At 41.0% G+C, this 25,018-nt stretch overlaps 1 pseudogene; it reads left to right on the plus strand.

The window, feature by feature from the left end:
- The first annotated feature begins 1,272 nt into the window (after window positions 1-1,272).
- Window positions 1,273-24,704, plus strand: LOC128627439 (tropomyosin alpha-3 chain-like; annotated as a pseudogene).
- Window positions 24,705-25,018: the final 314 nt, after the last annotated feature.

Raw genomic sequence — 25,018 nt, forward strand, 5'->3', positions numbered from 1 at the left:
TTGTCCCTTGTTTGTTTGTTTGTTTGTTTAATTTACAAAGGAATTTTGTGGATTTGATGGAAAGATTAGGTCTAAAAGAAGGGAGTGACTGACCTGGGACTTTTTGACACCTCGTCTGGAGCCTCCTCATTTGTAGCACCTATTTCAACAACTGACCAACCTGGGCAATATTTGAACAGCCAGTTAACTTCTGACCTCAGTTTCCTCATGTGTGAAGTGAGGTTCTGAGACTTGTGAGATTCCGTTTCGTCCTAATCTTAGCTGCTTGGGATTCAAAGATATCTATTTTAATAATGAAAAAAAAGGTTTATTAAATGCCTGGGGGCCAGGCTGGTGTTCCTTAATTCACTGCACTCTCAGCTGGGTGTAGGGACTGGAAGTGAGGATTGTTTTGAAACTGCAGGCCTTTGGCTCCACCCAGATGCAACTCAGAGGCAAGAAATTGGCATTTTAACAAGTTTCCCAGCAGTTCTTACACAAACCACTGCCTTTAAACATGCACACCAGGCTGACCTCCCATTAGGGATCTTGAGAACTTCCCAGTCTGGTGATCAGTGCAGAATCCCACAGTATGGAGTCTAACCTGAAAGTTGGGGCTAGAGAATAGTTTTTCATGTAGTGTGCTCTGAGTCCTTCTCCAGGACCAACCAGCATGATGCCCAAGTACCTGCCTGCTTGAATTCCAAACATCAAAGTTTACTTCTTTCTTTCCTATAAATATTACAGATGGGGAGGGAATAAGAGTAGGTCTGTACATTTTTGAACTTCAGTATTTAAGGGCAAGCTTCAAGTGTGCTTTTGAAGAGACCCTATTCTAATCCCCTGCTGTTGGGGCTAGCCACAATAAATCACCAAATGACTTTAATATTAGAATATTGCTTTGTCATAAGAAACAGACCTGAACCTCTGCCTAATTCTAATGTTATAATTTTTCATTTAGGCCCAAACCCTTTCTCATTTTTAGGAGGAAGGAGATGAAGGAGGCAGTTGTTCCCAAATAGAAGCTGTATCTGCCTCCTAGTTTCATTAACCCTACTCCATATTCTCCTTGTCAGCATCTGCAGAAAGAACTTAAAGTGGGATCAGCTCCTTTGAAATTTTTAACTTTAATAGTTCATGTAAAAGCAGGTGTGTAAGCAGATCATTGAGCTCAGTTCAGTCATGATCCTATAGGCTCTTTCAAAGCTAAGGTCATACTTAGTTACAAATCAGCTCTTCCCCGGATACGCCTTGGGCCCTGAGTGTGGGAGTTGCATAGGGCCACTGTAGAACATGGCAATTGCAGTCCCTGTGGGTAAGTACACCTTGTCACTTGTGAAGACTTACATCAAAATTTAGCTGTAGCAGTGGCCTCTTTTAAGCCCTTTTAAGGTTTATCTCTCTCTGTTATTCAGTATGCCTTGGTGTCTCAGTCTCATAGTTTTTCCTCATTTCTTCTTGAATCAGTGCTCCTCCCTGAGTCTCCTCCATCTCCCACTTTGCTTCTCCTCACTTAGAGGCTTGGTGCCATCCTAGTTATTGTAGGATTTGCCACATGGAAGACATTATGCTGGTTCTTTGGAGACACTCAGATGTATATGACATTATATAATGTATTATGGCCTAGTAAGAGAAGTAGTTGATTATAGAAATGAACCAGGATTTTTATAGTTGCAAGAGACAGAAAATCTAACTTGGACCAGCCCAAATAAAGAAAGAAAGGTGATATAGTCCTGAGGTAGGTGGCATTGGTTGGGACTGGATTTGTGGCCCAGATGATGCCATGAGGCCTTGGTTTCTTGACCACACTGGGCCTCCCCCATATTGGCTCCAGGGTCATCGCTGGGAGTAGGGTGGTACAGCATCTTCATCCCTTTTCTGGAAGCCTTTCTGGAATCTCTTCTGGCAGCACCTACAGAACACATGAAGAGTCCCTAGGCTGGCTCTGCAAACTGGTGATGTGGTGGCAGGTGGTTTGGACTCAGGACTTGTGCTCTCTCTGGCCATTAAGGGGATCCCATCCAGGTCTCAGGAATGACAGTTGGAGTGGAGTTGTTGCATAACAGGAAATTGGTGTCTGTTGTCAGAAGAAGGTGAACCATGCATGTCCACACCAGGAAATTACTATAGTAAGAACTTGAAAAGAGTTATAAGTCAAGTAGAAAAACATAAGTAGTGGAAGTGCTGAGGTTGGAGATATGGGGAGAAATCAGGGACTATTAAATATGGAGGTTCCTGTTCTGAATGCATCCCTAACTTTCATTCATATCATCGTTGTTTGGAAGAGTACTCTCAAGCTAGCATGGCTGTGCCCTCCAGCCCCATGGCCTTCTGCATGGCATTTTCTAGCAGTTCCTCCTCTCATCCCATACTGCCCTCCCTGTGGTGGTGACTTTTCCCTCAAGTCCTCCCATCTGCCATGGATGAAAGGAACACTACCAAGACATGATCTGCTTGGGAAGGAGAGGTGGCCAGTTTCTCAAGGGAAAAAGGCATTGAGCCCCTTCCTCCAGGGCATTTTATTGGGTTGTAATACACAGGAATACAGGTGGCAAGGATCAAACAGTAGATAGCATTTCAAAGAAATCTGAGGTCCTAGTCTGAGTCAGTGTCAGGAAAGGGGTTTGCGGAAACTTTGGGAGACATACTCATTTCCTGCTCAGACCCTTAACATATGAATGAAAGTACTCTGAGCAAAGCAGGTTTCATAGGATTTTTAGGAATTCTTTCTTATGCCTGATTACCCCAGATACTGCTCAAGCAAGGCAAGGAGCTGCACCGCCTCCCCATCACAGGTTTTCGGGCTTAAGTGCATTAGAGCCAGGAAGCTCTTCTCCCTGAGGACATGGGGACTTGGGCTTTGTCAGAATAGCTGGGGAGGGGGTTGGGGGGGCAGGCGAGGGTCCATCACTCCCTCTTTGTCGCCCCTGAGTCCTTCCATGATGGCCTCCCAAGTGATCATGTCTGGCTTAGGTTGCTCCTCTCTGTGAGGAGTCTTACCCATCACTGACTAGCTGACCATGCTTTGGGGGCAGGGGAGTAAGTTGAGGCAGTGTTTGCTACCAGAGACAAGCTTTGTCTCCTGTAGCTCTCATTCTGGAGGTTGCTCATTCAGTCTTAGCCATGGGAGGTAGTTACAACTCCTGAAACCAGGTAGAGTGATTCCCAACATCTCCCCCTTTTTAGTTTGTTAAATCAATTGAAGCTGTTAGGCCTGCGAAACCCACTATTTGCTGTTCTTGAATGTGACCATAGGAAAATAACTTCCATATACATCATAAAGCACAAATAAGAATTAAAACAAGGAGGCATCCAAGGGCTTCCATAACCCAAACTTGTAAATTCAGTCCATCAAACCAGTTCTTAGGGTTTATCCATTGTAGATTGTGGTTCAGAGTCTGAAACACCTCCTGTTCAGTTAGGCATTTGATGTCACTGAGCTGCTGGTGGAGTTCAAGATGGAGTTGATCAATTTGTCCTTTAAAATTGGTAGAAAATGCTTCCTGCAGACAATGATGAATATCTGCTCAGGAATGCTGACTGGAATTCCACCTTAATGGAGTAACACAGTTCAGAAAAACCAGGATCACAAGTAAACTGTTGCCTTAAGGCTAGAGCATCCTGTTGCTCTCTAAGCCAGACAATGGCAGATTCTGTGGCAGAGAGCCAAGTAAGAATCTCCTGATCAATTTGTCTTTGTTGAATCCTTTGCTGAGTAGTATCAGTGAGAAGAACATCAACTGCCTGCGTGGTTTGAATAGATTCAGTAAGGGCTACAGATACAGTAGCCACTGCCCCAATTATTAGGATAGCAGAAACTATGGAGGCAATAATCATGCCTATAAATTGGCGGGTTCTGACACGGGCAAGAGCCTTATTGAGAGCACTTATTCCTCCTGGATCAGCTCACTCTCAGGTAAGGTTAACAGGAACCCAGGCCTGGGCCTGTCGGTGAATGATGAATATGGTAGTGAGATTTAATTGAGTAACATTCGCACGAGATAAACAACTGGTGTATATAGTGCCAGGAGTAATGGTAAAAGTATATACAGTGGAGGTTTCATTATATATAAGTTGAGGTATACCAGCGATGGCTGAAAATAGATAAGGATGAGAAGTACATACAGTAACCCAGGTACGCTCCGTATTCCAAATGTTAAACTAACCAAAGGCATTGTCTTTCTTTTGGATGAGTTGAAATTGTCCTGACAATCAATAAAAGGGAGCCCCATCTTCCAAGTAGAAGTATGCCAAGGGCTAGTATGATTAAGACCCTTTATTCTGAGAACAGGGGCTCCTGCCCCTCTGCTATGCCAACTAAGTTTATTATACATTGTGAAGGGCATAGGGTTTATAATTGCTGAGTCTGGCATGGCATAAATCTTCCATTTTGCACCCCAGTTTTCTGATACTAGAGAGGTGCTAGTGATATTAATTAATGATGGTGTTTGATCACGGCATAGTTTCCAAATGACTGGCTTGGTTGATCCACCATCTATTTGACATAAAGGAAGATTGGGTGGTTTGGTACTATTTCCTTGCCTTTTTCCTATAAATCCTATTGCTCCAACTAAGGAAAGATTTACTGCAGGCAGAGACTGCTGAGTGGTATAATTAGTTATTGCATAAGCATACCACTTAGACGTAATAGGCAAGCAGAGGGTATTGGTTAACACAGAAAAGCAAGCAGGCAAATGATCAGAGACATATACGGTGCCTTCTGGAGCAGACAGCTGATGATGCTTTTCTTCTAGGGGTCTGTCTGGAGGGAGCCAGGTGCCTCCAGTCCACTCAGTATCATTACTAGATAGAGGAGGCTCAGGATTCCACCAAGTATGGAGTTTAAACATAGGTGTGTCTATAACGTGGCTCCAATATATATGTTCAGTTTTAGAAGCTAAACCTAGCTCTCCAAGGAAGATGAGCAGGCCCAAGATTAGGGCTACCTTGGTGAAGTTTGAAAAAGCAACTGAAAAATAAACTAGGAACCTGTTCTTTAGAGCATTCCTGACTCTCACTTGTTGAATAATCTGCCGTGCTCTTGTATTGAGGGTTTTTAGGTCACCCCAAATTACTCCCTGAAGTTGATCTGCGGCATTGCTTCTGTGAATCTGCATTTTCTGGTGGTGGAATTCTTCTGCCATGGTCCTTGGGGACATCTGCTTTTTGTTTGAGCCGTCAAATCCTGATGAGCTGCCACATCTGTTGTTGGGGTGGGTCTGGTTATGGTACAGTTTCACTCTTTTTGCTGGGAGCCACAGTGGTGGACCTGAGGGAATTGAAACACAAGCATATCCCCTTCCCCATGTTAAAAGTTCTACAGGACCCTGCCAAGTGTCATCTTATAGCAGATCTCCATATAAAATTTGAAGGTAAGGTGGTTTTGACTCTTGCGTCTGAAAATGTTTCTCAATTGGAGTATAAAGCAATCCATTGTAATTGAGAAAACTGTAGGTAAACATGGTCAATAAAATCAAATTTTAGGGGGGAGGACTCATGACTCCCCTTTTTTGTTTTTTAAAAATATTTTTGAAATACAGAAGATGGTAGTGGAATAGGACAAAGGATTTCGCTTCCCCTCACACACCGAAGAAAAACTAGGCTGATCTGCAGAGGAGCACAGTGGATAGCCAACAGGGACCCAGCATATAGGAAGGCAGGACTCCAGAAATTGTAGTGGATACTGAATGACCAGACGGTGAAGAGAGGAGATGACTGCAGGTCAACAAGGTCTGAGGGGACAGCGCAGAGGCCGCAGGCCCTCCACTGGGCAGCGCCAGGGCCTGGGCGGTCCGCCTTGGTTTCTGGGAGCCGAGGGGTGGCAGCAAGGACCTTGGGAGAGAGCCAGTCATCAGCTCCCTCCCTGCCCGGCCCTGCGCAGACTGAAAAAAACACCAGGAGAGATTGGTTTGCTTGGAGTGTCAGAGAGAGGAGTGGTCATTAGGAAGCAAACCAGAGAGCTCTGATCACCTGTGGAATCAGTCCGTGGTCACCAGCTTGGGAGAATTGAGAGTCGTCCGTGCGTTCCACCATAGCACTGGGAAAGGTTCATACCAAAGCCTTCCAGACCAGGGTAGCCTGGCCGGAGCATGCGCCCACACCCCAGACCAGGACTGTAAATCCTGGGGAAAATCTGCTCTCAGTGGGGCGCTGGGGAGAGGCGCCAGTCTGGATCTTGGGAGGGCACTGGTGAGACTGGCTGAGTTCACTGAGAAGGGAGGAAGGCCACACCGATATCCCTTCAGACTGCTGCAGCTAGTGTGACCAGAAGAAAAGGTTTGACCAGCTGGAAACCAACAAGAGGTTTTGTTTTGTTTTTTTGTTGTTGTTTGTTTGTTTTTTTGCTTTTCTTTTTAAATAATCTTTTATTTCTTTAACTTTATTATTGTTTTATCTTTCAATACTTTTACCCTCTTCTTCTTTCTTGTTTTATTCTTTCTTCCTTTCTTTCCAAACCTACTGCTTTTTCCTCCCATCTGCTGCTTTTTTTTTTCTTTTCTTCTTACCCCCCTCCCTCCCAAGTGAGACAAAAGACTTGGAATGTCAAAAAGACCAGAGTTGGACTCAAAGAAGAGGCATCCCAACAGTAGAGAGAGACAAAATTTACTTCACTATAACAGAAAAACTACAAGTTACTGCATATTTGTATTTTTTCATTATTCTTACATTTTTTATTTTAATAGAATCTCTGTATTCCTCCTCTTTCAGCGTAGTCTTCTTTACCTTAGCTGGATATATTGTATCACTTGACAGGTTTTCCCTGTCCCCTCAATCATAGTGTATTGCTAATTTACTATCCTTCACTTCCCCTTGCCTAGTTAGCACACTGTTGAAGGACCAATACTTCTGAATCTTGGTATATTATAGATTCTGTCATACGATTGGTGCTCTAATATTATTGTGAATAATAGTTGTTACATACTATTGTAAATAATACACAACACCCCTTCCCCAGATCTTAGCCCACTTCACAGTTTTCTGAACTATAATACTGTAGTGGTTAACTCTATTCTCTCTCACACTACACCTATTTACCATCCTTTATTCTCACCTTACCTCAGAAACTGACCTCCCTCAACCTCACTCCTTTCTAGATCCAAATCACAAACCTTCCCTCCCTAACAAGAGCCTTATCTTCCTTCCATCCTTTCCAAAAGGTGGCTAGTTGTGTTGAAGATTACGGTTATCACTGTACATAGTCAGGGGATCACCTATCTCTTCTCTACCAGCTGCTGCTGTAAATATCACAAAATACTCTCCTGCTGTCATAAACCAGTCTGCCTTCCCCTCCAACTGATCACAAAACAAATGAAAAAAGAATAGGTGAAAGCTGTGAACACCAGGATACCCAAAGGAAGAAGAAACCCAACAACAAAAAAACCACCAACAAATAACAAAAGAAGGTGAAGGAGGGAGTAGAAACCCCACAAACTTCAAGACAAGACCTATCTGGAAATACAACTAAACAGCAGAGAAACTACCCAGGGCAAACAACTGAACAACAGCAAAACAGAATCCTAAAAACCCCGTACACACAGAAGAACTAGCTTCAATGCAGCCTGCCCTCACCACCACAGCAAATTAAAATGGCGAGGGGACAGAGGGACCATCAGTTCAGCAGCTGGTGGGAAGGACCCACACACACAAAAAAAGACCCAGAAACAACAAAAACCCCAAGACAAATTCACAGCCAACATAAAGGGCAGCCAAAGACCAGCAAGCTAGGGAGATCAAGGAGACTACACCACTCAATCTCACAGGTGTTATACCACAGAAGTTCACACCATAAATCCAGGAAGCCAAAATAAATCAATTTAAGAAGCTGAAGCTAACAAGAAGAGTCTCACAAACAATGGGAAGACAAAGAAACAACCCCCCAATGAAATGAAAGGAGGAAGCCTCAGAAAGAATGCTAGATGAAATAGAAGCAACTCAGCTACCACATATTGAATTCAAACCACTGGTTATCAGGAAATTCAAAGAGTTCACAATGAGCTACCAGAAACTACAGGAGAGCTACAATGATATCTCTGCAAACTATATCAACATGAAAAAGGAAATAGAAACTATCAGCAAGGGACAAGAGGAAATGAAGAATACAGTTTCGAAGCTGAAGAATACAGTGGAAGGAATAAAAAGCAGGATTGGTGAGGTAGAAGATCAGATCAGCAAGTTGGAGGACAAAGTAGAAAAAAACTCACAGAAAGAGCAACAAAAGGAAAAGAGGCTCAGAAAGAATGAAGAGGGATTAAGAGAAATGCAAGACAATATGAAATGTAATATTATTTGAACAATAGGGATACCAGAAAGAAAAGAAGAAGAGCAAGGGATAGAAAATCTATTTGAAAAAGTAATGATGGAAAATTTCCCTAATTTGATATGAGAAAAAGTCACACAAATCCAGGAATCACAGAGAGTCCCAATCAAGAGGAACCTAAAGAGGCCTACTTCAAGACACATCATCATTAAAATGGCAAAATTCCAAGACAAAGAGAGAATCTTAAAGGCAGCAAGGGAGAAAAAGAAAGTAACATACAAGGGAGCTCCAATAAGGTTAGCTGCTGACTTCTCAATGGAAACACTCCAAGCAAGAAGAGAATGGCAAGAAATATTCCAAGTAATGAGAACCAGAGGCCTTCAACCAATGTTACTTTATCCAGCAAGGCTCTCAATCAAGATAGAAGGCCAAATAAACAGTTTCCAAGACAAAAGAAGTCTTATAACAATACACCTCCACCAAACCAGGTCTGCAAGAAATACTAAAAGGACTGCTTTAAGGAAAGGAAGGAAAAGAGAGACAATGAGAAGCACAGATATAAAAATGGCAATGAATAAGTACCTATCAATAATAATCTTAAACGTAAATGGATTAAATGCTCCAATCAAAAGACATAGAATAGCTGAATGGATAAGAAAGCATGACCCACACATGTGCTGCCTACAAGAGACCCACCTCAGGACAAAAGACCTACACAGACTAAAAGTGAAGGGCTGGAAACAAATTTTCCAAGCAAATGGCCAGGAAGAAGAAGCTGGGGTAGCACCCAATATATAAAGAAAATCTTAGAGGATTTCAAGAAAGATATTGACAGCAACACAATTATAGTTGGGGATTTTAACACCCCATTGACAAAAATGGACAGATCTTCCAAACAAAATATCAACAAAGATATTGTGGAATTGAATAACGTCCTAGATGAAATGGACCTAACCGATATATATATAGAGAGCCCTTCATCTCAAGGAAGCTAAATACATATTCTTTTCAAATGTGCATGGGACATTTTCAAAGATAGACCACATGACAGGACACAAAAAAAGCCTTAACAAATTTAAGAAAATTGAAATCATCCCAAGCATTTTCTCTGAACACAAGGGAGTGAAACTGGAAACCAATTCCAAGAGAAAAGACCCAAAACATTCAAAATCATGGAGATTGAATAATGCTGCAGCCTGCTGCAGCAAGGGTGGTCGTGAGGCTGAGCGAGGGACGAAACAAAGGAGAGGACCAAATGCTCTGCTGGCATAAGGCAAGTTTATTGCACAGTCTTCAGGCTTAAATACAATCTTGAGTACATAGAGCACAAAGGAGAAGCCTTCTGGCACGTAGCTCACTTCCTTGACCTACAAAGTTTATCTCTTCCCTTAGAGTCAGGATGTTCTCAGGCTAACATACCTTCCGGGTACATGACGCACAGGCCAAAGATATGAGTTGATGGGAAAGGAGAGGCAGCTAGTTTCTCAAGGGGTCAGAGAACAGTCACAAGATAGCCCCGAGGCCAGAAACCAGGTCCAGACAACACACCTGCAGGTGCAGGACCCTATCCTCCACCCCTCTCCGGCCTCCCGGGTTTCCAACAGAATAACATGCTATTAAACAATGAAGGGGTCAAGAATGAAATTAGAGAAGAAATCAAAAAGTTTCTGGAAACAAATGAAAACGAACTCACAACAACCCAAAACTTATGGGACACAGCGAAGGCAGTCCTGAGAGGGAAGTTCATAGCAATACAGGCTTACCTGAAAAAGACAGAAACATTTCAAACAAACAACCTAACCCTACACCTACAAGAGCTTGAGGAAGAAAAACAAAAACAGGCCAGAGCAAATAGAAGAAAGAAAATAACCAAGATCAGAGCAGAATTAAATGACTTAGAGACTAAAAGCACAATTCTAAGGATCAATGAATCCAGGAGCTGATTCTTTGAAAAGATAAACAAAATAGACAAGCCTTTAAACACGCTCATCAAGAAAAGAAGAGAGAGAACCCAAATGAACACAATCAGAAATGAAAGAGGGGAGATTACAACTGATATCACAGAAATACAAAGGATTGTAAGAAATTACTATGAAGAACTGTATGTCAAGAAGTTTGAAAACTTAGGTGAAATGGACAAATTTCTAGAAAAATATACTCCTCCAAAACTCAACAAAGAAGAAGCAGAAAGCTGGAATAGACCAATAACAGCAAATGAAATTGAAGCAGTAATCAAAAATCTCCCGAAGCACAAAAGCCATGGACCAGATGGTTTTGCAGGAGAATTCTACAAAGCATTTAAGGAAGAGCTAACTTTTATTCTTCACAGGCTATTCCAAAAAATCCAAAATGATGGAAGGATCCCAAACTTTTTATGAAGCCAGCCTCATCCTAACCCTAAAACCAGATAAAGATACAACAAAGAAAGATAACTTCAGGCCAATATCGCTGATGAACATAGATGCTAAAATCCTCAACAAAATATTGGCAAACCGCATCCAACAATACATTAAAAAGATCATACACCACCCTGGCTGGTGTAGCTCAGTGGATTGAATGCGGGCTTGTGAACTAGAGGATTGCAGTTTGATTCTGAGTCAGGGCACATGCCTGGGTTGCAGGCCCGTTCCCAGCAGGAGACGCAGGAGAGGCAACCATAAATTGATATTTCTCTCCCTATTTCCTTACCTTCCCCTCTAAAAATAAATAAATTAAGCCCTGGCTGGCATAGCTCAGTGTATTGAGCGTGGGCCTGGGAACCAAGCAACCACAGTTCGATTCCCAGTCAGGGCACATGCCTGGGTTGCAGGCTAGTTCCCAGCAGGGGACACATGGGAGGCAACCATACATTGATATTTCTCTCCCTATCTCCTTCCTTTCCCCTCTAAAGATAAATAAAATATTTTTTAAAAGATAAATAAATTAAAAAATTAAAAAAGAATTATACACCATGACCAGGTGGGATTCATCCCATGGATGCAAGGATGGTTCAATATTCACAAATCAGTAAATGTAATACATCATATAAACAAAAGCAAAGACAAAAATCACACAATCATATCAACAGATGTGGAAAAAGCTTTTGATAAGATACAACACGCATTTATGATAAAAACACTCAGCAAAGTGGTAATAGAGGGAGCATTGCTCAATATAATAAAAGCCGTATATGAGAGACCTACAGCCAACATCATACTAAATGGGCGAAAACTAAAAGCTTTTCCACTAAGATCAGGAACAAGACAAGGTTGTCCACTTTCACCCCTTCTATTCAATATAGTATTGGAAGTTTTAGGCACAGTGATAAGAAAAGGAAATAAAAGGCATCCAAATAGGAAAGGAGGAAACAAAACTGTCACTGTTTGCAGATGACAAGATAGTGTACATGGAAGATCCTATAGACTACCCCAAAACTCCTCAACCTAATAAATGAATTGGGCAGAACAGCAGGTTACAAAGTTGATATCCAGAAATCAAAGGCATTTTTGTATAACAACAATGAAACAGCAGAAGCAGAATCAAGAAAAAAACCACCTCATTTAATACAGCAAAAAAAGAATAAAATACCTAGGAATAAAGTTAATCAAGGATGTAAAAGACCTGTATGCAGAAAACTAGATAACATTGAAGAAAGAAATCAAGGAAGACACAAATGGAAACATATACCTAGTTCATGGATTGGAAGAATTAACATCATCAAAATGTCCATACTACCCAAAGCAATTTACAGATTCAATGCAATACTTATTAAAATACCAATGACATACTTCACAGATATAGAACAAAAATTCTATATCTTCACTTCAAAAATTTATATGGAACCATAAATGATCCTGAATAGCAGCTGAAATTTTGAGAAAGAAGAACAAAGTCAGAGGGATCACAATACCTGATACCAAACTGTATTACAAGGCCACTGTAATCAAAACAGCTTGGTACTGGCATAAAAACAGGCACATAGACCAATGGAACAGAACAGAGAGCCCAGAAATCAACCCAAATCTCTACGGCCAATTAACATTTGACAAAGGGAACAGCAACATAAAATGAAGTAATAATAGCCTCCTCAACAAATGGTGTTGGGAGAACTGGACAGCATGTGCAAAAAAATGAAACTCGAGCACCAACTTACACCATACACCAAAATAAATTCAAGGTGGATAAAAGACTTGAATATAAGCCGTGACACCATTAAATTCCTAGAGGAGAATATTGGCAAGAAAATATCAGATATTTTACGCAACTATTTTATTTTATTTTATTTTTTTAAAGACTTTATTTATTTATTTATAGAGGGGAAGGAGAGAGGGAGAGAAACATCAATGTATGGTTGCCTTTCGTGCATCCCCTGCTAGAAACTGGCCTGCAGGAAACCAGTCTGCAACCCAGGCATGTGCCCTGACTGGGAATCGAACCGCGATCCTCTGGTTCGCAGGCCCGCGCTCTCTCCTCTGAGCTACACCAGCCAGGGCCTACGCAGCAACTATTTTAATGATATGTCTCCTAGAGCAAGGGACATAAAGGAAAGAATAAACAAATGGGATCTCATCAAAATTAAAAGTTTTTGTACGGCTAAAAAACAGTATTAAAATAAAAAGAGAACCAACTGTGTGGGGAAACATATTTGCCAATGATACCTCAGACAAAGGTTTAATCTCCAAAATATACAAAGAACTTACACAACTCCTCTCTAGGAAGACAAGCAACCCAATTAAAAAGTGGGCAAAGAACTTGAACAGACATTTCTTTAAGGGGGACATACAGAAGATCCAGAGACACATGAAAAGATGCTCAATATCACTAGGTATCAGAGAGATGCAAATGAAACCACAATGAGATACCACCTTACACTGGTTAGAATGGCTATCATAAACAAAGCAACAAACAAGTGTTGGAGAGGGTGTGGAGAGAGGGGACCCTAATCCATTGTTGGTGGGATTGCAGACTGGTACAACCACTGTGGAAAACAGTATGGAATTTTCTTAGAAAACTAAAAATGGACCTGCCTTTTGACCCTGCAATTGCACTGCTGGGATTATATCCTAAGAACCCTGAAACACCAATCCAAAAGAACCTATCCACCCCAATGTTCATAGCAGCACGATTTACAGTAGCCAAGAGCTGGAAGCAGCCTAGGTGCCTGTCAGTAAATGAATGGATCAAAAAATTATGGTATATATACACAATGGAATTCTATGCAGCAGAAAGGTAGAAGGTGCTACTAACGTTTGCAAAAGCATGGCTGAAACTGGAAAGCATTATGCTGAGTGAAATAAGCCAGGCAGTGAAAGACAAATACCATATGATCTCACCTTCAACAGGAACCTACAAAACAAAACAAGCAAGCAAAATAAAAACAAAGATACTGAAATAGAGAACAGGGGGACAGCGACGAGAGGAGAGAGGGGAGCGAATTTCAGGGGAAAAAGGGGAGGGATTTAGAGGAACTAGTATAAAAGGCACATGGACAACAACTAAGGGGGGTGGAAATGGGAGGGAAGAGGGGAGCACTGGGAGGGTGGGCTGGGATGGGAGTAAAAGACAGAAAACTGTACTTGAACAATAATTAAATTAAAAAATAAATAAAAAAATATTTTTGAAAGTATGATGAGCCTGTTCCACAATTGCCTGACCAGTTTGATTGTAAGGTACTCCTGTTAAAGCAGATGCATGTAGGGCATCAGAGTAAGTATCAATAGAAATACAATTGTATTTAAATTTTCCAAGGAGAGCATAATGAGTGACATCTGTTTGCCAAATTATTTGAGAACTTAGTCTTTGAGGATTAACTCATGTTCAATAAGGACATTCTTTAATAATTTATAAAATGGATACATGTCATGGGCCTTTTGTGACTGGACTGACTAATCATTTCCTCTGGGGGAATAGCTGGTTCTTCCCCAAGGAAATGATCAGTGTTTTATAGGTACTGAATTATTCTCAAAGACAGACCACATGTTAGGACACAAAACAAGTTAAATTCAAGAAGATTGAAATCATGTCAAGAATTTTCTCTGATCATAACGGCATGAAATTAGAAACCCACCTTGATAAAAACACTAAAAAATATTCAAATATTTGGAGCGTTAATAGCATGTTATTAAATAATGAATGGGTTATCAAGGAGGAGGTCAATAAATACCTGGAAACAATTGAAACTGAACATACAGCGACCCCAAATCTATGGAATACAAAAAAAGCAGTCCTAAGAGGCAAAGTCATAGCACTACAAGGTCTTCCTCAAGAGACAAGAAAAATTTCAATCAGCAGTCTAACCCTATACCTAAAAGGACTAGAAAAACAACAAAAAAGCCCAGAGCAAGCAGAATGAAGGAAATAATTAAGATTACAGTGGCAATTAATGACATAGAGACTAAAAAACAGTACAGATGATCAATGAAACCATGAGCTGATTCTTTGAAAAGAAAAAGAAGATTGATGAGCCTTTAAATAGACTTATCAAAAAAAGAGAGGACCCAGATAAATAAAATCGGAAAAGAAAGAGATGAAATAACAACCGATATGACAGGAATGCAATCAATTATAAGAAATTACTATGAACAATTATATGATAAGAAATTGGAAAACCTGGGTGAAACGGGTAAACTTCTAGAAACATACAATCTTCCAAAAGTGAGTCGGGAAGAATTAAAAAACTTGAATAGATGAATATTGATCAACTGACAAAATTGAAGAAGTAATTAAAAAACTCCCAGTACACAAAAGTCCTGGACGATATGGCTTCACAGGTGAATTTTACCAGTCATTCAAAGAAGAATTAACACCTGTATTTCTTAAACTATTCCAAAAAATTCAAGAGGAAGGAAGACTTCCAAGATCTTTTTATGAGGGTAGTATTAGCCAGTATTATCATAATTCCAAAACCAGATAAAGATACAAGGAAATAAGAAAATTATAGGCCAATATCTCTAACAAACATAGATGCTAAAATCCTCAAAAAATATTAGTAAACTGGATCCAGCAATACATTTAAAAGATCATACGGGGAGGGTTTAAGATGGCCTCGGAGAAAGAGGGAGCGGATTCTAGCTCCCGTACTCGTGGGTGAAAATCCCGGCAGATCTATAGAAAAGCAGCACACTAATCCATCAGTTATCCAGCATTTGTGAAATTAAAAGAACAGAGACTCTGTTGGACACTGAAACACCAGAAAGCGGCAGGTCAGTGGGGTTTTGGGGACCAGAGTAAAGACAAAGCAGTGGTGGAGGCTGGCGCCCCAGGCCAGGTGGCCCCAGTGCTGCATCTATGGCCGGGGTCCAGAACCATCGGTCTGAGACCAACACCAGAGAGGTCTACCACAGGAGCTTGGGCACCCAGCGGCTCCAGTGGCCACCAGCGCGGGCCAGCAGCTCCCCCGCTTCCTGTATAAGCAAAACTGGACAACATCGGGCAGAGACCTGTCTGCTTGCCAGCTTGCATTTTTGGGGAGGGGTACAAAGACACAGGGCCCAGTTCAACTGCAGACTCTGTGATCACAAGCCTGGGAGAATCCAGAGACGCACTGGCTGCACGGGTCTGGTTGGGGACTGAGCGGGAAAGAGAGACAGGCTGTCCGGAGAGTTTTGTTTTGTTTTGTTTTTTTATTGAAAGTGGACTGAGGTGTTCTCCTGCCAGGGCAGCTTGGCTTGCTTCCTATCCGGCCTTGCAGCGAGCCAGGGGGAAAGTGGAGGCATTTGGGGACTAGCCACACGAATGGGAAGCGCCCTGCCGGTTACTCCGGGTCCCAGAAGGTCTGGTGGAAGCGGAGGCCTCTGAGCCACCACCAGGGGACTGGGAAGCCCGCTGCGGGTTACGCCAGTCCCAGAAGGACGAGCTCGTAGGCGCAGAGAGTTCGGTGAGGCGCTGCAGGAGAAAGACGCTCCCTGCCAGACCCTTGCGCGGACCGGCCCAGAGATCTTTGAGCCCGGGCTACAGGACCTAGAAGCGCCAGACTGTTTCTCGGTTTCTTGCGTGAGCGGGGGCGCAGAGAACTCTAGGCTGACGCCACTAGGATCAGGAAGTGCATTGGGGCCTGCGCGGACCGGGAAGCGCACGTTGTGCAGTCCCGTACTGCCCCGGGAGTGTGCCCGGCAAGTGTGCAGGCGCCCACACCCCAATCTGGTAGCCTGGCTGGTGCTCCCAGCAAGTGTGCAGGCGCGCACACCCCAATCTGGTAGCCTGGCTGGTGCACACACTTGCGCCGGCATATCAGCGCACAGAGAGATCCTGCTACAACTAGAAAAACCAGTCTGGACAGTCTGAAACCAACAAGGGAAGGGTTTCTCTGTTGTTGTTGTTATTGTTTATTTGGTTTTTTTGCTGTTTACTTGTTTGTTTTTTTGGGGTTTTTAAAATTTTTTATGTTTTTTTCCTTTTTTTCAGTAACTTTTTTGTGCATTAGTTTAGTAACCTTATATATTTTTTAAATTTTATCACTGCTTTATCTTTCTATACTTTGTTCCTCTCCTTTCTTTTTCCCTGTTTTAGTCCTTCTCCCTTTCCTCTTAAACTCATTGCTTTCGCCTCCCCTCTCCTGCCTTTTCGTTTGATTGCATGTTGCTTCGTTTCCTTTTACCTGCAAGAGACACAAACAACTAGGAACTGTGAAAGGACCAGAATGGGACCCGAAGAGGGGGCATCTCAACAGTAGAGACAGAGAAACAAACTTCACCTTCCTATAGCAGAGAAGCCACGAGTAGATGCATATTTTTTTTCATTATTTTCACCTCTTTTATATTTTAATAATCTCTGTATTCCTCCTTTTTCTGTAGAGGCTTCTTAGTCTTGAGTAGGTACATTGTATTATTAGACAGGTTCCCCCTGTCCTTTCCTTCACAGTGCTTTGCTAACCCTCTGAACTACACGCCACTTGTTTTCCTTTAGCACACTACCTAAAGCACTATACCCCCTACTCAGAGAGATCACATAGAGATTGTTATACGAGTGCTGCTCTAATATTAGTGTAAATAATAGCTGATATATACAACAGTAAATAGTTCACAACACATCTCCCAGATCTTAGCCCATTGTACAGGTCCCTGAACTTTATCACTGTAGTGGTTACCTCTATTTGCTCACACACCACGCCTATTTACCGTTCCTTATACTCGCCTTACCTCAAAATCTGACCATCTAAAACCTCACTGCTTTCTAGTTACAACTAACAAGACTTCCCTCCCCAACAAGAGGCTTATCTTTTGTCCATCCTCTCGTAAAAGTGTCAAGTTGGGCTGAAGAATACGGTTAATACAATATACAGTCTAAAGATCGCCTATCTCCTCTCTACCAGCTGTGACTGTAAATATCATAAAAAAACTCATGCTGTCATAAACCATTTTGCCTCCTCCTACAACTGATTACACATACACAATAAAAGGAGTAGGTAGAAATGGAGAACATCAAGATACCTGAAGGAGCCTGCACCACTGAAATTCACAGGCAGTATACCACAGAAGTTCACAGCATAAACCCAGGGAGTCAAAACAGATCAATTTTAGAAGCTGAGGCCAACAAGAAGAGTTGCACAAACAATGGGAAGACAAAGAAACAATCCCCAAATAAAAGAAAAAGCGGAGGCTTCAGAAAGAATGTTAGATGAAATAGAAGCTAATCAACTAACAGATAGTGAATTCAAAGCACTGGGAGTCACCAAATTCAAAGAGCTCACGATGAGCTACCAAAAACTACAGGGGAGCTACAATGACCTCACCACAAACTATATCAACATGAAAAAGGAAATAGAAACTATCAGCAGGGGACAAGAGGAAATGAAGAATACAATCTCTGAATTGAAGAACACAGTAGATAGTTTCAAAAGTAGGATAGAAGAAGCGGAGGACAGGATTAGCGAGCTGGGGGACAAAGTTGAAAGCATCTCACAGAAAAAGCAGGAAAATGAAAAGAAACTTAGAAAGAATTAAGAGGGATTAAGAGAAATACAAGACAATATGAAACGCAATAATATCCAAATAATAGGGATACCAGAAGGAGAAGAAGAACAACAAGGAATAGAAAACATATTTGAAAGAGTAATGAGAGAAAATTTTCCTAATTTGATGACAGAAATCCAGGAAACACAAATCCAGGAATCACAGAGAGTCCCAATCAAGAGGAACCCAAGGAAGCCCACTTCAAGACACATCATCATCAAAATGGCAAAATTCCAAGACAAAGAGAGAATCTTAAAGGCAGCAAGGGAGAAAAAAGAAATAACATACAAGGGAGCCCCAATAAGGTTAGCTACTGACTTCTCAATGGAAACACTCCAAGCAAGAAGAGAATGGCAAGAAATATTCCAAGTAATGAGAACCAGAGGCCTACAACCAAGGCTTCTTTACCCAGCAAGGCTATCAATCAAGATAGAAGGCCAAATAAAGAGCTTCCAAGACAAAAGAAGTCTAAAAGAATATGTCTCCACCAAACCAGTCCTACAAGAAATACTAAAAGGACTACTTTAAGGAAAGGAAGGAAAAGTGAGAGACAGAGAAGAACACAGGTACAAAAATGGAAATGAATAAGTACCTATCAATAATAACCTTAAATGTAAATGGATTAAATGCTCCAATCAAAAGAATAGCTGAATGGATAAGAAAGCATGACCCTCACATATGTTGCCTACAAGAGACCCACCTCAGGACAAAGGACCATCACAGACTAAAAGTGAAAGGCTGGAAACAAATTTACCAAGCAAACGGACAAGAAAAAAAAGCTGGGGTAGCAATTCTCATATCAGACAAAATAGACTTCAAAAAGAGGACCATAAAGAGAGACCCAGAAGGTCACTTCATAATACTCAAGGGAAGAATCCACCAAGAAGACATTAACATCGTAAATATATATGCACCCAACATAGGAGCTCCAAAATATATCAAGAAAATCTTAGAGGACTTCAAGAATGAGATTGACAGCAACACAATTATAGTAGGGGATTTTAACACCCCACTATCAAAAATGGACAGATCTTCCAAACAAAATATCAATAAAGATATTGTGTCATTAAATAACACCCTAGATGAAATGGACTTAACTGATATATATAGAGCCCTTCATCCCAAAGAAGCTAAATACACATTCTTTTCAAATGCACATGGAACATTTTCAAAAATCGACCATATGATAGGTCACAAAACGAACCTCAACAAAGTCAAGAAAATTGAAATCATACCAAGCATTTTCTCTGACCACAGGGACTGATACTGGAAACCAACCCCAGAGGAAAAAACCCAAAGCACCCAAAATCATGGAGACTGAATGGTATGCTACTAAACAATGAATGGGTCAAGGATGAAATTAGGGAAGAAATAAAAAAGTTTCTGGAAACAAATGAAAACGATCTCACAACAACCCAAAACTTACAGGACACAGTGAAGGCAGTCCTGAGAGGGAAGTTTATAGCAATACAGGCCTACCTAAAGAAGACAGAAACATTTCAAACAAACAACCTTACTCTACGCCTGCAAGAACTCGAGGAACGACAACAAAAACAGCCCAAAGCAAGCAGAAGGAAGGAAATAACCAAGATCAGAGCAGAACTAAATGACATAGAAACTAAAAGCACAATCCTAAGGATCAATGAATCCAGGAGCTGGTTCTTTGAAAAGATAAACAAAATAGACAAGCCTTTAAGTAGGCTCATCAAGAAAAGAAGGGAACAGACACAAATAAACACAATCAGAAATGAAAGAGGAGAGATTACAACTGATACCATAGAAATAGAAAGGATTGTAAGAAATTACTATGAAGAACTATATGCCAAGAAATTTGAGAACCTAGGGGAAAGGGACACATTTCTAGAAAAATACAATCTCCCAAAACTCAATGAAAAAGAAGTAGAAAATCTAAATACACCAATAACAGCAAAAGAAATTGAAGCAGTAATCAAAACACTCCCATCACACAAAAGCCCCGGACCAGATGGGTTCACAGGAGAATTCTACAAAGCATTTAAAGAAGAGCTAACCCCCATTCTTCACAGACTATTCCAAAAAATCCAAAAGGATGGAAAACTCCCAAACTCCTTTTATGAAGCCAGCATCATCCTAATTCCAAAACCAGATAGAGATACAACAAAGAAAGAAAACTTCAGGCCAATATCACCGATGAACATAGATGCTAAAACCCTCAACAAAATATTGGCAAATCGCATCCAACTATATATCCAAAAGATTATACACCACAACCAAATGGGATTTATCCCAGGGATGCAAGGATGGTTCAACATTGGCAAATCAGTAAATGTAATTCATCACATAAACAAAAGCAAAGACAAAAACCACATGATCATATCAATAGATGCGGAAAAAGCTTTTGATAAGGTACAACACCCATTTATGATAAAAACACTCAGCAAAGTGGGAATACAGGGAGCATTCCTCAATATAATAAAGGCCATATATGAGAGACCTACAGCCAATATCATACTCAATGGGCAAAAACTAAAAGCTTTTTCACTAAGATCAGGAACAAGACAAGGATGTCCACTTTCACCACTTCTATTCAATATAGTATTGGAAGTTTTGGCCACAGCAATCAGGCAATAAAAGGAAATAAAAGGCATCCAAATAGGAAAGGAGGAAGCAAAACTGTCACTGTTTGCAGATGACATGATAGTGTACATGGAAAATCCTACAGACTCTACCCCAAAACTGCTTGAACTAATTAATGAATTTGGGAAAACAGTAGGATACAAAGTCAATATCCAGAAATCAAAGGCATTTTTATATTCAAACAATGAATCAGCAGAAGCAGAAATCAAGGAAAAAATCCCATTTGATATAGCAAAAAGAAAAATAAAATGCCTAGGAATAAACCTAACCAAGGAGGTGAAAGATCTGTATGCAGAAAACTACACAACACTGAAAAAAAGAAATCAAGGAAGACACCAACAAATGGAAACACATACTGTGTTCATGGATTGGAAGAATTAACATCATTAAAATGTCCATACTACCCAAAGCAATTTACAGATTCAATGCTACTATTAAAGTACTATAATACTATTAAAGTACCAATGGCATATTTCACAGACATAAATAAAACCATAAAGAACAGAGAGAAATCATATACCTATATCAAACTTATTACAAGCCACTGTAATCAAAACAGCCTGGTACTGGCATAAAAACAGGTACATAGACCAATGGAACAGAACAGAGAGCTCAGAAATCAACCCAACTCTCTATAGTCAATTAATATTTGACAAAGGGGGCAGTAACATAATATAGAGTAAAGATAGCCTCTTCAGCAAATGGTGTTGGGAGAACTGGACAGCTATGTGCAAAACAATGAAACTTGAGCACCAACTTACACCATACACCAAAATAAATTCAAGGTGGATAAAAGACTTAAATATAAGCCTGGACACCATTAAAGTCCTAGAGGAGAACATTGGCAAGAAAATCTCAGATATTCCACGCAGCAACATTTTTACTGATATGTCCCCTAGAGCAAGGAATATACAGGAAAGAATAAACAAATGGGATCTCATCAAAATAAAAAGCTTCTGCATGGCCAAAGAAAGCAGTATTAAATTAAAAAGACAACCAACTGTATGGGAAAACATATTTGCCAATGATACCTCAGACAAAGGTTTAATCTCCAAAATATACAAAGAACTTACACAACTCCACTCCAGGAAGACATCGAACCCAATTAAAAAATGGGAAAAGGACTTGAACAGACACTTCTCCAAAGAGGACATACAGAATATCCAGAGACACATGAAGAGGTGCTCAATATCGTTAGCTATCAGAGAGATGCAAATTAAAACCACAATGAGATACCACTTTACACCAGTCAGGATGGCTATCATAAACAAAGCAACAAATAACAAATAACAAATAACAAATAACAAATAACAAATGTTGGAGATGGTGTGGGGAAAAGGGGTCCTTATTTCACTGTTGGTGGGATTGCAGACTGGTACAACCATTATGGAAAACAGTATGGAATTTTCTCAGAAAAATAAAAATCGACCTGCCTTTTGACCCAGCAATTCTGCTGCTAGGATTATATCCCAAGAATCCTAAAACATCAATTTCAAAGAACCTATGCACCACAATGTTCATAGCAGCACAATTTACAATAGCCAAGAGTTGGAAGCAACCTAGGTGCCCATCAGTATATGAATGGATCAAAAAATTGTGGTACATATACACAATGGAATTCTATGCAGCAGAAAGAAAGAAGGAGCTACTACTCTTTGCAACAACATGGATGGAACTGGAAAGCATTATGCTGAGTGAAATAGGCCAGGCATTGAAGGACAAATACCATATGATCTCACCTTTAACAGGAAGCTAAATAACAAAATAAACAAGCAAATAGAATAAAAACAAAGACACTAAAATAGAGAACAAGTGGGCAGCAACCAGAGGGGAGAGGGAAGGGAATTTAAGGGGAAAAACGGGGAGGGATTTTGAAGAACAAGTATGAAAGACAGAGGGATGAGGACTGTGGGGGGGGGTGGGAGGGAGGTGGGGAGACGGGGCAGAGCGGGGGCTGGGATGGGAGAAATTGACAAAAAAACCTGTACTTGAAAAATAACTAAATAAATTAAAAATAAAAATAAAAATAAAAGATCATACACCATGATCAAATAGGATTTACCCCATGGATGCAAGGTTGCTACAATATATGCAAGTCAATGTGATACATCGCATTGACATTTGTAAATGTGATACATCACATAAAAAATTGAAAGACAAAAAACACATGATCATATCAATAGATGCAGAAAAATCATTTGATAAAATTCAGCACCACTTTATCATAAAGCCTCTCATCAAAATGGGAATAAAGGTATCATATCTCAACAAAATGAAGGCCATACTTGAAAAACCTACAACTAGCCCTGGCTCGTGTGACTCAGTGGATAGAGTGGCCTGTCTGCAAACCAAATGGTTGCTGGTTTGATTCCCAGTCAGGGCACATACCTGGGTTGTGGGCCAGGTCCCCAGTAAGGGGTGTGTTAGAGGCACCCACACACTGAAGTTTCTCTCCCTCTCTTTCACCTTCCCTTTTCCTCCCTCTAAAAATAAATAAATAAAATCTTAAAAAATACCCTACAACTAACATCAGTCTCAATGGACAGAAACTAAAAGTATTCCCCCTAAGATCAGGAACAAGACAGTGATGTACACTTTCACCACTTTTATTATAGTCTGAAAGTCCTAGCCATGGTGCTCAGGCAAGAAGAAGAGATAAAGACATCCAAATTGTAAAGGAGGAATTAAAAAATTATTATATGCAGATGACATGATATTGTACATAGAAAACCCTACAGATTCCATCAAAAAACTACTAGACCTAATAAATGAATTTGGCCAAGTGACTGGATACACAATCAATACCCAGAAATTGATGGCATTTTTATACACTAATAATGAACTGTCAGGAAGAGAACTAAGAAGCAGGCAGAAGTAGGGTGAGGAACATCTGCAGCATTGAGAGAAAGAGGTGGGAAACCCGGCGGGAAACCCAGCAGGAGCAGGAGCTGGGTGGGCACTGTGGCTGGGATTACCACCATCAAAGCAGTGGAATGCATGATCCAAGTCCTGCAGCAACAAGCCGAAGATGCAGAGGAGAAGGCTGAATACTTCCAGTGGGAAGTGGAGGGGAAAAGGCGGTCCAGGTACAGGCTGAGGCTGAGGTGGCCTTCTTGAACTGTAGGATCCAGCTGTTCGAAGAGGAGCTGGACTGTTTTCAGGAGTGCCTGGCCACTGCCCTGCAAAAGCTGGAGGAAGCTGAGAAAGCTGCTGATGAAAATGAGAGGTTATTGAAAGGTTATGAAGGTTATTGAAAACTGAGCTTTAAAAGATGAAGGAAAGATGGAACTCTAGGAAATCAAGCTAAAAAAAGCTAAGCTCATTGCAGAAGAGGCAGATAGAAAGTATGAAGAGGTGGCAAGTGCCCTGGCTGATGTTGCTCAGTGGATTGAGCACCAGCCTGTGAACCAAAGGGCTGTTGATTCGGTTCCCAGTCGGGGCACATGCCTAGGTTGCAGGCCAGGTCCCCAGTAGGGTATGCACAAGAGATGCAACCACATATTGATGTTTCTCTGTCTCTCTTTGTCCCTCCCTCTTTCTCTAAAAGTAAATAAAATCTTTAAAAAAGAGAGGTGGCTAGTAAGTTGGTGATTGTGAAGGTAGATTTGGAATGCACAGAGGAACGAGCTGAGCTGGCAGAGCTCCCATTCCTGAGAGATGGATGAACAGATCAAACTGATGCACCAAACCTTGAAGTGCCTGAGTGCTGCCGAAGAAAAATACTCTCAAAAAGAAGACAAATATAAGGGAGAGATAAAGTTTCTTAATGATAGAGACACCATGCTGAGTTTGCTGAGACATCGGTAGCCCAGCTGGAAAAGACAATCGATGACTTGAAAGATATACTAAAATGCACCAAAGAGGAACACCTCCATACACAAAGAATGCTGAACCAGACTCTGCTTGACCAGAATGAGATGTAGAGCACCTCACTCCAGCCCTACTGCTGCTTCTCCCTCTGACCCTGACTCCACCTGAGGCCAGCCTGCCAGAAGGTGACCTTTAAACTGAGGACTGATCTTTAACTGGAAGGCTGCTTTCTCCTTTCGCTTCTCCCCACACCCACCCACACCCAATGTCTTTGTCATCAAACTGTCTGCCTCTCCAAGAGATTCTGGTTTGGCTAGAAGCTGAGTACCTTTGGGAACAACATTTAAGGGAATGAGAGCACAATGCAGTGTTTTTAAAAGTATGTTGTGATGTGCACATTTTATAATTACCTCTTTTGTTGTTGTAG

Source organism: Artibeus jamaicensis, unplaced genomic scaffold (genome assembly GCF_021234435.1).
Source record: "Artibeus jamaicensis isolate MK-2021 breed Jamaican fruit bat unplaced genomic scaffold, CSHL_Jam_final contig_399, whole genome shotgun sequence".
In the NCBI taxonomy this organism is placed as follows: domain Eukaryota; kingdom Metazoa; phylum Chordata; class Mammalia; order Chiroptera; family Phyllostomidae; genus Artibeus; species Artibeus jamaicensis.